Raw genomic sequence first — 15,860 nt, 5'->3', positions numbered from 1 at the left:
TAAGCCCAAACTTCTTAGAAAGACAAAGCCTTTCACAACACGGAAGCCTGTTGATCTTTCCAGACTTCTGCTATGCATTCGTGCCATGTAAATATTTGTGGAACATCTTTTACTTGCTGGACACCATTCTCTAGGCTTAGCTCCCTGAGAGTGCCTTTTTATCTTTAATTCTTGATGTACAGTGCTTTGGGTGGGGTGGGTCTGGACTATCCCCCCCCCCTTTATTGTATTTTTCTGGTTGGTTTACTCACTTCTGTAGCTAAGCACCTCCTTTGGGCTCCCCTGTAGACGTCATCTCACTATTGTATGACCGACTGTGTTTTCCTGTGTCTCCTAACGGTAGAAGATCCTGCAGGCATCTCGGCCGTGTTTTATTTATCTTTGTATTTCTAGGGCCACAGCAAGCACTCAATAATGAATTGAGTAACAGAGTTGGGTTTCAAAGTCAGGACTTTTCTTTCCAGCACAAATCTCATATTTCTCCACACTATTCTTTTTAATGTGTTGAATTTGAGGGGTTCTAAATTACAACTGGGCGTGTTTCTATCTGTTGCTAACTAAAGCATGCACAGATAGATGTTTGGCCTCATCAGAATCCAACTGATAACTGTTTTTGGATACCCTTCTTCCATCATCCCTCCACTTTGCTGATGGAGGCATTAGGGGTTAACTGCAACTGGAGTAACTACAAGGTCTTTGACTGGTCTCACAAACTTTTCTACCTTTTAGTTTGTTGCTTCTATACCACTACAAGGTGAAAAGAGAAGAAATGCATAGGAAACAAAGTAGATCTTACTTATGTGGCAACTGACATTAAAACTCAATGTATTAACAATAAATCACCTTTTACATGAACACCCTGTATCCCGTTCTCCCAATTTTTATAGCTAGGTGTTAAAGGCTGAGTGAAAAAAAAAAAAAAAAAAGGAAGAAAGAAAGAAAGACGGAGTGAGCTAGGAGCTGGAGAAATGGCTCAGTGGCTAAGAACAGTGGCTGTTCTTCCAAAGGACCCCGATGTAATTCCCAGAGCCCACATAGCAACTCACACCTGTCTGTAACTCTAGTTCCAGGGTATCTGACACCATTATGCAGATATACATGTCTTTTCACACAGATAGGCATGTAGGCAAAACACCAATGTAAATTAAAAAAAAAAATCTAACAGCTAAAAATTAGAATTGAAACCAACATTGAGATCTTTTGCCAAGCTTCCATGGGGACACGGACATGCAAAGACCCAAGATGGCAGCCTCTGTGCACAGAAGTGGAAACCAATCCTTCTTAAATGCCATATGTGCTCTATTTTTCATCAAACAAATTATCTCCATCAGAACCTATTTATTTACATAGTCTTATCTTTCTGCTATTGCCTTGGTTATATTCTTGTTATAAAGAGGAAGGAACTCGAAGCAAAAATATAAAAAGCAAGGCTGCCTTATCAGGGACATAGGGGGTTCAGTAAAGGAGACATTTAGTTCACAAGGTGATGGGATTTCCTATTTGTAAAGTAGCCTCCAGTCACACTTTGTACTCTCCGGGCCACAATGCCAACCCACGCTTATTTGTCCTTCCTGGGCCTGGAATGGATTCAATTCTATGCCTTATTTAGTCAAATGATTCCTCCAGCTTCAATGTGTACTTTTGGATGCTTCATTTTGGAAATATCATACTTAAATATTTTCTCTTCTTGAGTTTGTTTTAGTTCCAAAGCTGAGGAATGAAGTTGGTTTTTTTTTTGGGGGGGGGGGATCAGGAGGGAGGAATGGGTTTTTCTTGGCTTTACATGTTAAGAATGCCTTTCTCAAATGGCTAATAAAGTAGCCCAGTAGTGCCTCAACCTCCCTACAATGACGTTTTCCACGAGAATTAGCATTTAATTGGAATAATTTGTTGTCAACGGAAAGCAAAGATTTCTTTCCGAGAGGATCAGCGTGATAATGTCTTACCAGCTAGAGCACAGAGACCAAATATAAACCAGTTCTGAGAAACAGGAAGTGAACCTGACTGGTCTAGTCTGAGTGTCCCTGGCAGTGACGCAAATACAGAAATCAAATTAGGAAAACAAGGTATGTGGGTGTGAGGCAATCGATAACAATCCAGGATGCTACAACATAAGCAAAGAAGCCTTTAACCAAATGCCATTCATTTTAATAACACCCCGAGCAGTTTGATTTCCCTGGAACGCACTGGTGATTAGAGAGCAGGGACGAGCATGAGTTCCCTAGCAACCGCATGTGCTTTTGAGACAGTCATTAGCCTTTCCGTTAATCCCCTCAACCCCTACTTCTAAATGTACGACTGACATTAAAACGTTCCAGAAGGCGCTTCTTGAGATTTCCAGGAGGGACATGGAAAGGAATATATAATAATAATAATAATAATAATAATAATAATAATAATAATAATAATAATTGCTGTCCTGAGAACTGCGGGCAGGTGAAAGAGCAGTGTTCCTATGTGCCCAGCCTGTTTCTAGAGTTCATTGCTCGCTCTCAAGTCTAGGTTTCCAAATCCCTTGCGGGGGGAGGGGGGGCAATGGAGGTGAAATTGTCGGGAGTTTAAGGTGGTCTCCTCTTGCTACCTGGAGCAGTGTTGTTGTGTCTCTCTCAAGCATCCCTCTGAAGGCAGGGTGAACCCTGGAGTGTACAGGTGGCCATTTGTGTAGTGGCAGACTGACTGACAGCTTGGATAGGGCAAAACATACCACATTTTCTTTCTCCTTTAAGCCCCATGAATTACCTTGGTGGAAGGAGCCCGTGAAGGAGGGAGGAGGGTGGGCTTTTTCCTATTGATTGTTTAATTGCACCAGAGGCTGCCTGGCCAGGGCCACCGGCCAAGAGCGTTATTTTTGTGGCTAAAGTGGGGCTGGGCTGGTTTCCCAGCCTTTCCCCTAGATTTGAAGAAGACAACCCAGAAAGTCCAGAAAGGCTAGAGGAACCTGGGGTGTGCTGGCCTTTTCTTTTCAAGGGTGTCCTACAGCGCCAGGGCTTCTGGGATTAAGTTCCTGCAACCGTGAATCATTGCCTTTAGCTGGGTCCTGAGTTCGGGATCTACAACTCCACCCACCGTGTGGCTAAAGACAACTGTCATTAGGCAAATAGTTGTTCTTGCTGCTACTGGCCGACCATCTCTTCTACGGCCTGGGCTCCTATGAGTCGGACACTTGACTCCTTGGGGCTCGGGTAGCTCCTAGTGGTCCCGCCGTCCCACCTAACCCCCCTGCGCGCTCCCTTCCCAAGGCGACCACCTGCGCCGCCCCACTTACCCTCTGCCCCGCGGGGAGGGCCCCTCAGGGTAGCAGAACCCTCCCTGTTCCCGAGCGGCTCAGGGGGAGCTCGGTGTTTGCCTCCAGCCCTTCGCTACCGAGGATCAGGTTCCTCCCCTCCTCCCACTCCAGCTCCGGCCGCCGCCGCCGCCGCCTCCTTCTTGCATGACACAGCAGAACCGCAGCTGCAGCAGCAAGTCCAAACCATCCGCCCAGGAAGCGCCGCAACCAGGGCTTGGGAGGAGCGGATGGGGCAAGGCAGGGGTCTAACCCAGGGGTAGTCTTGGATCCACTTTCCACCATAAACTCCCTCTTTGCCCAGGGCAAGCCGACAAAATGTGGTTCAAGCTGACCAGGCCGAGCCGTGGAGGAATGCTGGGGCTTGCCCGCAGAAGGGATGGGACCAGAGAGGAGGGGTAATGGAGACCCCAGGAAAGGGCAGTCCATTTCAGGTGAAGAAAGGTAAGACTTGAATCTGTGAAGTCAAGGGCCAGGCTGTGGAGGAGATTAAAGGAGGTCAGAGAGGTAAGGGGGTAAGGTTGCTGAGAACCAGGTACTCCTGCCTGCCTGCTGCTGCTGGTGGTGGGGTTAAGTATTGGGAAGGCCTCAGCTGGGTACATAAGCAAAGGGCCTGAGCTGGGAGGTCCAGGCAAAAGAGGGTTAAAAGGATGAAAGAATTAGACTTGAGGTTGGAAGACCAAAAGGATGGGTGTTAGATAGAATTAGAGGGGACCTAATGCGTTCATAAGTGATGTAGAAAGAGGGATAATCAAGGCCAGGCTGGCATGTTGATCCTCTCCCATCCCACTCCTCAGTTACTGAGTTAGTGTTTTCTTATCCTTTTTCACAATTCTGCCAACCTCGTTTTCCTTATAAAGACGGAAAAGTGTGAACCAGCAGAGAAATAGCAATTTATCATAGATTTTACTTATAGAATACTTACATGGTACATAAAAATTTAGAGACAGAATTGCGATTCGAAGTAGACCCCCCCTCCCTTGCACACACACATACATTGCAAGTCAGTAAGACTAACTACTTCAAACTTAGTTTCCATACATCACTAGACAGGAATAAGCCTTTAAACGTTAATACTTAAGTTAAATACTAGCAGTGGGGACAGAATTGGTAGTTTAGAATATCACGCGAAAATGCATGTTTGTGCTGTCCACACACATGCATATATATGTATATATAATTTCTAGTGTGTAGCATGCACAGTATGATTAAGGGATAAGCATGTTTTCCTGATCATCTTATTTCCAACCAAGCACGCATTTTACAGCAGTCATCTTGTCACCATTTGGAAGAATGTGGTCAGAAAAGTAGTGCCCAAACTGCCACTTTGGTTTTGTCTGTACCTTACAGGTCATGGCTTCATACCTCACTTCCTGACACAAACAAGTTTTTACTGTTGTCAGCAACAAAGCCCTAATATAGCCGCGGAAGAGAAAAACTGCGTTGCATTTTGCCTCTTGAGAGCATCATCAACAGTTACCGGAGGAATGTAATTCCAGAAAGCTCCAAAACTGGTAGTGATGGTAATTATGGACCAAATGCCCAATTCTGGTTATTATTTTCTGGGCATTTCTGTTCTACCAACGATCTGCGAGTGAGCTCACTGAGAGGGCAAATCTAGCTTTTCTTTTTGACTTTGTAAAATTTAATCAGGCCTGATAGGGAACTCACAGCTCTTGGGGGAAAATAAAGTAGGAACCACGAAATGTCATTTTAACAGAGCGTGGGCTTGGTGACTGCAGGAAAGGATTTAAGGACGCTCCTGTTCCGCTTGCTGTGTAATGAACACTGGCTCCACGCACGCACCGACGCCATAGCTCCCGGATGCAGTGGCTCCCTTATCTGGGCTTTTGCAGCCCCACAAGCCCCTTCGGGATGCTTCGAGGGGCTCCCGGTGGGTGGTGGTACAAATGCTGCCGCCGCCGCTGCCGCCGCCGCCGGTCCTGCTGCTGTTGTTGCTGCTGCAGTCACGTGGGAGCCCCTTTAAGTTTCCATAGAGAGGCCTCTCCGGTGTCACATGATGGACATGATATAATGAAACAACATTGTGGAGAGGAAAGCATTAGGGGAGCCCACGGCTACAAAACAAGTGAGAAGAGGTGGGAGAAAGAGAAACTACGCCACCTCCTCTGCAGCCGAGCGCACGCAGCAGCCTGGTGTGACAAGTGGGCGACGCCGGGGGCAGGGAGTGGGGGTCCTCCGCCCGCTCCGGGGACCTTGTCGCCCACCGTGCGCAGAGCAACTTTTAACCGGCAGCCCCGCACCTGTCTCAGAGAGTCCCCATCGCTCCCCACCAACCACCATGGGAAAATTCTAGAAGAATACGCTCTCAGAATCTACGTGCGCATCATTTTCCTCCTCGCTCCAGAGGAAGGAACCAGAAAAGAGGGCAAAGCGGTGTAGTGTTCAGCCTCAAGGTAAGTTCTTTAGGGTGGGGAAAACGGGTCCAGCAGGACTTGGGGACAGGATTTGGTGCTCGACTCCCACCTTGGGGGTGGGAAAAGCGTCCCCGCACTCTCGGTGAGGCAGATGGGTTGGCGCGTCATCTCTGCTATTTTCCCGGTGGACTCTTTTGACGTCCACCCTCGCACTCCCCGGGGCCCCCTTACGGCCCCCCGCAAGGGGCCCGAGGCTTCGGGCCAGGATGCTCACCGGGCGAGCGAAGGAAGGTAGGGTTGCTGCGTGAAACGGGCATGTCGGAGCTATTTCGCCATGTTTGTGTTGCTAAGAGCACTTTTTCCCCCCCTTTGCGGTGGCTTGATGCCACATGGCTCCTCCGGAGCTGCTGCCGGGTTGAGAGCGAGTGGTTTTTTTTTTTTTTTTTCCAATGTCCGCATTCCAGCTAATGTTGCGCAGATAAAATTCAAACTTGAGGTAAACAGACGAAGAGGAGGAGGAGGAGGGGAGGGACCGACGGGGGGGTTGGGGGGGAGGGAGGACTGTTTCCATTTCGAGATCCCACCTCTTCACTCAGAGGAGACCAACATCCCGAACCTAGAGGCAACTCATGCATGGCTCCCACGCCCCCCCACCTCTGCCGTCAACAAGAAGTAAGGGCTGGGGGCGAGCGGTTGGGAGGGACGCGACGTTTTTGGTTCTAGGGGGAGGGTGGGGGGAGAGGCAGCCCCTGGGAAGCCGGAGCTTTGACTTTGGCTATTTTGGCGGAGGGAAGCAGGATGCGTCCTCTTGCTCTGGAGATGGGGTGGGGGGGAAGAAGGGGGTGCATGTCCCCCCCTCTCTGTCACTACCTAATCGTGTTGCCTCACCCCCCCAACACAGGTTGCCCCCACAGGCGGGATGGGTGGGGCTTCGGGGTTCCAGAAGGCAGGTAACCTAGCAGGTGTGTAGGGTGGGCATTTGGATTTGGTAAGTCGCTTGGATTTGGTTGGAGACCATGGGGGAGGCAAAGCGAGTGCGTAGGTAGAGCTGAGTCTAACGCTTATGTATGGGGGGTGCTTTTAAAACCAAGAGAAAAATCCCCCCCCCAATATGTCTGTTTTAGCTCGCAGCGAAGCTGCTGCGTGAGTGGCGAGGACGAGGGCGAGCTTCGTCATGTGGCACACACTGTAGGCTTCTGACAGCTTGGAGCTATCTACCCCCTCCCTCGCGCGCCCGGGGCGGAAGGTGTGGGTTGGGTGGTCCGAGGCGGGTGACGTCCGAGGCGGGGTGGGGACAAGACTCCGGAGCGCCTGGGTCCGCAGCCGCGGCTCGCTCGGCACGGCGTGTCAGGGAGGAGGCGGCCACGTGAGGGGTCCGCGGCAGCTCGCGAGCTGAAGGCTGGGGGCGAAGTGCGTAGCAAGAGTCGTGACGGGGGTGACACGCAGCCGCCGTGGCCCTTTTGCTCACTGCCCACGCAGGGCCGCGCCGCGGGTGGGTGCGCACTCACGCGCCCGCTCCCGGGAGACCGTTTCCGGCTCAGGGCTCGAGCCCGGGCGGTAAACAGGGTGGTGCCCTCTGCCCTCCCGCCCCCGGCCGGGCGGAGGCGCGCGATCGTGGCGGACGAGCTGCGGCGGCGAGAGCGCGCGCGAGCGGGCGGGCGGGCGGGCGAGCGAGCGCGCGCCCCCGCCCGTCCCGCCTCCTCTGTTTTTGTTTTGATGGAGCCCGCGTGCAGCTGGCGCGTGTCGAGTCACGTGCCGCGGCCGCGAGGGGGGCTGGGCGCCGGCGACCGGGACGCGGGGGAGGGTCGCAGACCCTGAACAGTCCGAAAACTACCGCGAGGTACAGTCTTGTGGGGCTGGTCGCAGTTCCCCTGGAGCAGTCTTTGGGTTCGTCGTCACAGCATCCCTGCCAGTCGGCTGTTGCCCCCCCCACACCCCTCCATCCCCTCCGGGCCGGAGACTCAACAGAGGGATCGAGCGGACCGTCCTCCCAGGTGTGTTATACCACTGGACACAGAAGTACCTACATCTGGCTCTTCATCCAGGATTGCACGGTGTAATCAACCCCAGAGGTTTAGAATTAATCCAGATACCCACTCTCATAGCTAGGGAACTGAAATCCAAACAGAGTCTGGACTGAGGGCCATTTTCTTCACCTCCTCCTTCTCCAGTAATTGTGACGCAGTAGGAATAAAAAACTGATAGGTAGCCAGCTTGGTAGGCTAGATGTTGAGTCATCTGTATTTACGCATCGAAGAATGAAAAATAGCCCCAATAGTTAACATGTCGGTCTCTCACTAAATGGGGCCTCTATGTGCCAGACAGGATGACTGCGCAAACATGGCGACAACCTGGAGGAGTAACAGTTTTTACATTTGGAGGAATGGAAGTACAGAAGGTTCTGGCAGAGGCGATGCTTGCTTGAGGACTCCCTGACGGAAGCTTATGGGAGCAGGCCCCAGAGTACATATTTGAAACCATTACTTGAGGGTTGCTTGAGAGACCTTTGACCTTTTCGAATAGCCGAGGGTCTGAATTTCTGTACCTAGATTTCTGTTGTTACAGCTTTATCTGGAAAGGTTCCCTTGTTTGAAAGGAGAACCACTTTTTTGACAAATTCACTAATGCCTTCTGGCTACCGATTCTAGAAGTTTACTGGGTGGGGGGCTCTTATCCTGTCTCGAAAAACCAAAAAAAAAAAAAAAAACAAGTTGAAGTTAACAGGTGGATCCCCTCAGAGTATCTTCATGTTCGTTGTCATTTAACATACGTGTAAACTGAAGAAGAGTCCAGAGGGTGCGCCTGTGTCCCACCTATGCTCAATAAGTAAGGATGACATGATGGGTCATAGTTTGGATGTGCACAAAGTGCCCCCGTTGTCTGAAAAGTTCTGCCGTGAAAATTTTGGAGGAAGCACACTCTGGCTTTGGGCTTCCCCCCTTTTTTTTTTTTTTTTTTTTTCTTCAAATGTCCCGTGTTTCTCCTTGGTGGGTTTCTCCTTTATGTGATCTTGACGGGAACCTTAAGATGTGGGGGTTCCTGTACTTATTTGGAAAAATGTGGTTGCTGATATGTAAGGTGATACCAAATAACTCATTAAACTCAAGTTTCTCTCCAGAGTTCTAATTCTAATAATCTTGTGACTATTTGCATTCTCATTGTTGGCTTCTGTGGTCTAAAGAGCTCTGAATATGCACACTAATGACTGCCACCAAATAGTGTTCGCTTCGCGGTGGGCACAGGTAAGTAAGTATATTTGAGACCAAGGTTTAAAGGTTAGTGTTCACATTCCTTGCATTTGGTGAGCCGGCGATCTTGAAGACCCACCCAGGCCAGCACATCATAAATGTGAACGTTGCTGGTCTGGAATAAATAATTGCCCAGCCACATGTTGTGTTACTCCCAGCTATCCTGGCGCCGTCACCACAAGTGACACCTTTTTCTTAAGCATTGTCGAACTGTTTAGGGGCTGGTGGGCTCAACTTTCCTAATGCTGCGACCCCTTAATACAGTTACTCATGCTGTGACCCCGAACTATAAAATTATTTCCATTTCTATGGCATAACTGTAATTTTCCTATTATGAAACATAATATAAATATCTATGTTTATCGATGGTTTTAGCCTACCCCTGTGAAAGGGTGACTCCCAAAAGGGGTTGAGGTCCCCGGGTTAAGAACCAAGGGCTTGGGGTTATTGCATAGCTCTCTTAAGATGGCTTGTCTGCTTCTTGGGTACCCCCTCTTCTTGAACTTGTTCTTAAAAATCGTATTTATATATGTGGGTCTTTGGTCTGCATGTACATCTGCACACCAGAAGAGAGCATCAGATCCCATGGGGCTATAGTTAAAGACAGTTGTGAGCTACCATGTAGGTGCTGGGAATTGAACTCAGGGCCTCAGGAATAGTTGCCGGTGCTCATAACTGCTGAGCCATCTCTCCAACCCCATCTTTTTTTTTTTAAATGTCCTGTAGTCTTTCTACGTCCTTGGCTCATTTTGTCAGACACAGATCATCATACTGTATTTGTCACACACAAAAATAACAACCAAAAAACCAAACTTCTCTTCAACGTTAGGAATGATTTAAAAAAAAAAAAAAAAAGTGTATCAGTGGTACACACCGGCACTAAGTTCTTTCCATTGGTCACCATTGAATTCTCTTTGCCTCCCTCACCCACATTCATTCCAAAGCACCCTTCCCACCTCCTCTCTGCAAGGTCAGGTAAAGCGCACACACCCTTTGGTGAGAGACACAGACTATGGCCCCACTAACGCTTGTTTGCAAAACAGTAACAACCAATGGTTTTCATTTGTTTTCCAGTTTTGCCTTTTTTTTTTTTTTTTTTGGCCGGGTAGATACTGCCTTTTCTTACTGATAACACGCTGGCCTAGTAGCTCCCTCCTGTTGCCACTTCCCCCTTATTTGGAAAGAAATGACAGGCATTACCAGCGGCTGTGCTTCTTTTAAGTGCTGTGTGTGGTAAGGCACAAATATCTTGGTCAAATATCATTACACTGTAATTTTCAGATGGGGTATACAGAGCTATGTGAGAGCCCCTCAGCCCCGTGAGGATTTCTGAGATGAAGATGAGATGTTTTTTTTTTTTTTTTTTTTTGGTTTTTAGAGACAGGGTTTCTCTGTATAGCCCTGGCTGTAGATTTTTTTTTTTTAAATTTCTTGATTTGCAGTATGTTACGAGATTGAGGCCCTCAAGCCTCTCATGTGTTAAAAGGTGGCTTGTGTGACGCAGAAACTGAAATTGGAGTTGAGGCAAATGTGGGTAGATAGCCACTAGTGGCTCCTTAAGGGACAGCATTGCTTCTTGGAGTCTAAACATGTAACAAGCAAACACTGAAACTTAGGCAGTATACCTTTAAAAGAGAAGTCTTGATTCTAGGGCATTGGCACGAGTGCTTCTCATTCCTAGATTCTAGGTACTTGCTGGTGACATTTTTTTTTTTTCTGACCTGAATGAGGCCTTCAGCTAGAGAACAGCTGTGTTATTACATAAGCTGGTCTTGTACTGTATGTGGTCTCGTGGTCTCCCTTGCAGGAGCAGAGTGAAGAAGTTGGGGATAGCTATAATGATGAGTAATTATTTACAAATGGAGGGGAGTAATTGGAGCATAAACCAAACGACTGCCTCACAAGCTGAATAAGGTGGGGTTTTGTTTTGTGTGTTAGTGTGCTGTAAGGAGCCAGGCAGGATGTATCTTGCTGACGTATACGTCTCCGGTGCTTAGCACGGCGCTTAGCATCAGAAGCGCTCAGATATTTATTGAGTAAGCCCATCACGTCACTTCAGGCCCAGAGTGCAGGTTGAAGAGTGGAAGAGAAGACCGAGGACACAGTTCTCAACGTCACTCTGACGCCACGGTTCTTCCAAGGCATTCTGGTCAAGTGTGGCCTTGATTTCTTTCCCATAGCCATTACCCTCATTTGATGACAGTAAAAGCGAAGTCATGAGATGTGGTGTACAGGTTAGGAGGAGATTGTGCACACGGAGAAAAGCAAGGGTGTGTTCTGACTGTGTGGTGAAGAAAGTAAAATTCCATGCATTGAAGAGCTTTAGTTGTTTGGCTCATGAAAAAAAAAAATGTTCGTAGTTCTGAAAAGAAGAGTGAAAATACCACCCTGGCATGACATTGAGAAAACAATTTCAGCATAAGAATGGGAATGAACCCTTCATTTTATAATCTCTCAACCTCAGTCCGTGCTAGAACCTTGGAAACTTCTCCAAGTGGATATTTAAGGTAGAAGCAGAAGCAAGTGTTTTATGTCATAAGTAACTACTAGGGAATATTTTTATTTAAAAGGTATAGGACATGCCAAACATGTTTAAAACGAGCTCGAAGGTGGAAAACCCGTGACATCCTTACTTGTGAGCGAGTTTGCTGGGGCTGTATGACAGTGCAGCTGATGTGTACCGTGGTAGTGTCAGCAGAAGATCATACAGAAGTCTTCTCTCCATCTTGTATAGCAGATGGGCCCACTTGATACTGTGATGTATGCCTGGAGTTTCAGCCTGCATTTTTTTTCCCACGGCTTCTAGAACTCCCGATGTCAGGGCCTGTCATTCTGACTCACTGTATGTCCCATAGTGAAAACTAATTTTACTGTAAAATAAGTGCAACACAAGGAAATACAAACCTGTCCCTCGAAACAAAAAGGCATGATTATTCCAGTGTGAAATGTGAACTGAGGCAGGGGCAGGCAACCTTTTTCTTAAGGAATTTCTGCCTATTTTTGTAGCCTATTTAAAAATAATTTTGGAGTGAATCTCCCTACAGGGTCTTATTGTGAGCCCTGTGGAACTCACTGTGTAAACCAGACTGGTCTGCCTTTACCTCTGGAGTGTTGGGATCAAAGGTGTGCATCACCATGCCTGGCGGAATCTTCTTGATGGATACAAATAATAATACATAAATAAGTGTGAGCCCCTCAAACTGTCAACTAAGTGTTCCAGTAATTCCTGCTGTTGCCTTAGAAACAAAACCAAACACTACTGATAGCAACAGAATTGAACCTAGCTAGACAAAATAAAGGAAGCTTTGACACTTCATGTGTTCAGAGGTCAGTTGTGTGTAGGCTGCTTTTTTAGGTATTCAATATAAATTACTCAGTATAAATAACTTTCTATTTGCCTGTGTCTACATATCTGGTGATGCTGTTAGATTGGTAACACAGAATCAAGATGCGTTTTGCCTATGAGAGCCCATAGGACTAAATGGATTTGGGTGCAGCGTTAAAGAACCTTGGCTTACAGAGAACTGTTGACAGTGAGTGACCAAGGTTCATCGAAGAATTTAAGAAGGCTGGGTATGTTTCCAATGACCATTCTGGCTGGCAGGAGGCTCACAAGTTCAAGGCTAACCTACATAGTGAGACAGCCTCAAAAACAAACAAAATTGAATATGAAGAAATGTTTGGCTTCTGTTCTTTGTGGAGTTGGTTACATTGGACCCATGGTTCTCAAACCACAGAGGGCTTGTTAGAACACACACTATTGGGTGCCCAGATGTCAGACTAGGAAGGCCTTGGGTTGGGTAGTCTCACTACTAATACACTAATATAATATATACTTGATCCTCAGGATTGCTGGCCCTGATGCTTAGAGGACCACACATGGAATTTTCTTTTGTCGTTTTACTCCTTGAAGATTTTACACACACACACACACAAACACACACCCTCACACACACCCTCACACCCTGCTTACATCACAACCCTTACCATTGCTTGAATTCTCCATCATGACATTTTAAAATTACCATATGGTAATAATTATAATTCTTTGACAAATTTCCACGTTTTCAGAAAACCTTGGGTCTTTTCAAACTCAGATTCCTGAGTAGCCCGAGAATTCTTAGTAAAGACACATTAAAATAGCCAGGTCTGGTGGCCCATGTCTTCAAATCCCAGCACTTCGGAGGCAGAGGCAGGTGGGTTTGAGACTATCCTAGTCTATATAGCCAATTCCAGGATGGCGAGGGCTACTTAGATCATGTTTTAAAAAATATATCTGATGGTAAATGTCAGAATTGTAAGCTACTGATTAAACTTCCGTGTATTAAATACTAACCAGTCACCTTTTTTTTTCTTTTTCTTTTCTTTTTTTTTTTTCATGTGTGTGGGTAGTTTTCCTGCATGTTTGTCAGTGTGTTATGTAGATACAGTTCCTGAGGAAGCCAGAAGAGGGTGTCAGAAGCCAGAGTTTGCCTTTCAACTGGTGTTACAGATGATTGTGAGCCACCACGTGGGTGCTGGAAATGGGACCTCCATCCTCTGGAGGAGTAGGCAGTGCTCTTAACCACGGAGTCAACTCCTGTCCAGCAAATTGCCTTTTAAGATAGCGTGGCAGAGCAGTAGTTGCAATGCAGTACTTGGGGCTCACTAAAAAACAGTGGGTCTAGCACACAGAGTTTATTTCTAGTTGAGATGATATAGCTTTGGGTCTGTACAAGACAGTGATAACAATGACACAGAAGTCCTCTGGGAACAGTGGACGCAGGGAAGAGCATGTGCTCAGGAACGAGATGTGATATGTGCAGGATGCATAGGAAGCCGGAGCACAGTCTGTTGTGAACAGGCTGTGGGCACAGTAGCAGCTCTATGGCTCCTAGCAGCCCGTGGGTAGAAGTGAGGGGTCAGTCAGGGTGATAACAGGGTCTTAAAGCAGACATCACAGTGTACTTGGGACTCTATGGGGGTGTTCTCATGTGGTTTGTAAGAGGACAGGAGCTCTGGAGACCCTCCAAATGATGGCCAGGTGAGTCAGGGTCTGACATAAGCTGAGGTAAGACTTCACAGCTTACTCAGAAGCCAGAGAGTTCAGTGGAAGGAAGTGGTTCCCATTGGAAGTCTGTACAGCCTCATCTGAGAGAGAAACCAAATGGGATCTACAGAGAGGAAGGACTGGTGGCAGTGATGAGAGCCTTTAAGATTTTTAAACACTTTACTTAAAGACTTATTAACCGGACTAATTATAGCAGCACAGGCTTCTCTGTGAGGAAATAATGGCTGTGAGCTTTCCTTTTCTGTGACTGTCACCACGTCCTGTTATTTAGCTCATGTCAGACTTTTTTCATAGTTCTGCTCTGTCAGAGTCAGTGCTTACACTTTTAGATGGCTTTGAGAATCACTAACATGTTTAAATCAGATTTCTAGAAGGTAGGCATGTTCCTCCTTCCGGAGTGTGTCTGATGGACTCGCGTGGGCCAGAGCGGTCTGCAGCCTCCAGACTGGCTCCTCTCTGCAGGAGATTTACGTTTATCTTGAAATAGTCTATTTTGTAACTGCTCTTAGGAAATACTGAAACTTAGACTCTTAAGAGCTGATTTCACACACACGTGACTGATTTTAGACTTTCATAGATAGAGCTCTAGGCGTGAATCTGTTTATTATGTTAAAAAGACATGTTACTGAGATCTGCGGTCGCTTTTTCTTGTGTTTGACACTGGGCATGGAGATGCAGTTCTTTATTTGAATCTTTAGATTTTATTTTGATTTGAGACGGGATCCCACACTGTAGCCAAGGAGTCTCTGGAACTCACTTATGTAGCCCAAGCCACTCTTAAGTCCTCCAGCAGTCCTCCTCCTGTCTCGGACTCCTAAGTGCAAGAATTACAAGCACAAACAACTTGCTATACACAGCTAACTCTTAGCTACACTTGTGACGTAAGTTAATCTTTGGGATCAGCCGATGGGAGAGTGCTGGGACCTGGAAAGTTGGTTGCCATGCCTGTTATAGGTTTCTTCTCCTGGCCCGTCCTTGAGTGTCCCTTTTTCCCCTTAAGCACTGGCTTTTCAATTTGTGGGTCTGCCCCCCCTTGGGGATTGTTAAACAACCCTCTTCCAGGGGTCACCTAAGACCATTGGACAACACAGATGCATACATTAAGATTCATAGCAGCAGATGGCTTAGCAGTTAAGAGCACTGACTGCTTTTCTGAAGGTCCTGAGTTCAAATCCCAGCAACCACATGGTGGCTCCACAACCATCTGTGATGGGATCTGATGCTCTCTTCTGGGGTGTCTGAAAACAGCTATAGTGTACTTACATATAAAAGGATAAATAAATCTTTAAAAAGTTTCATAGCAGCAAAATTGAAGTTTTTAAAGAAGTAGCAATAATTTTATGGTTGGTGGTGTCACTACAACATGAGGTCACTAAAGGGTCACAGCATTGAAAAGCTAAGACAGTCATTGTTCTTTCTTGTCTTTAATAAAGACCTTTTCTATATGGGAGCATCTGACTCATTTTCTTTCAGTTCCTTTTACTCCAACCTGTGAGAATTGTGTCACAGCCTCTCTCATTGGGTGTGGTTGGCCAACGCTTCTGTATGGATCTGCATGAGGCTGTCTTCACACTTCCTTTTCCCAGCTGATCTTAGTTGGAACACTGAAGTGTAACACTGAGTGTTCTTTTAACAGTGATATGTGGTTGCTTAGTACCAGGAGCACTCACAGTTGCTCCTTGTAGCTTCCAGGCCCTGGGAAAGGCTGGCTCTTCTCTGTGCCTTTGTGAGAATTTGGATGGACAAAGGGTTTCCTGGCCCTCAGGCACTGAATGGAACCTATTCCTACAGTGGTAGGGTTACAGACCCTCACTGGGGTGTTGCTTATCCCAGGCCTGACATTGGAGGGCAGGGTCTTGATTGCAGGTGAGAGACTCTGGAATCCCTTACACGAGTTTAGT

General features: G+C 47.1%; 1 protein-coding gene and 1 long non-coding RNA gene across 20 annotated transcripts in view; one reads left to right on the top strand and one right to left on the bottom strand.

The window, feature by feature from the left end:
* Window positions 1–3,413, bottom strand: part of LOC115063394 — a 169,323-nt gene extending 165,910 nt beyond the window's left edge. For all 14 annotated transcript variants that reach the window (XR_003843236.1, XR_003843237.1, XR_003843241.1 and 11 more), the window contains exon 1: window positions 3,266–3,413. The gene's annotated coding sequence lies outside the window, so the exon portion shown is untranslated. The remainder of the gene's footprint in view (window positions 1–3,265) is intronic.
* Window positions 3,414–3,439: 26 nt separating this feature from the next.
* Window positions 3,440–15,860, top strand: part of LOC110317414 — a 136,648-nt gene continuing 124,227 nt past the window's right edge. For 2 of the 6 annotated variants that reach the window (XR_003843254.1, XR_003843255.1), the window contains exons 1-2: window positions 3,443–3,727; window positions 4,634–5,700. This is a non-coding gene — a long non-coding RNA (uncharacterized LOC110317414). Of the gene's footprint in view, window positions 3,728–4,633; window positions 5,701–6,236; window positions 6,334–15,860 lie in introns of those variants that run through there. The other 4 variants (XR_003843256.1, XR_003843253.1, XR_003843252.1 and 1 more) reach the window with 4 other exon arrangements.

This window comes from Mus pahari, chromosome 2 (assembly GCF_900095145.1).
Source record: "Mus pahari chromosome 2, PAHARI_EIJ_v1.1, whole genome shotgun sequence".
NCBI classification, from domain to species: domain Eukaryota; kingdom Metazoa; phylum Chordata; class Mammalia; order Rodentia; family Muridae; genus Mus; species Mus pahari.
This window is presented reverse-complemented; position numbering and strand designations above follow the sequence as displayed.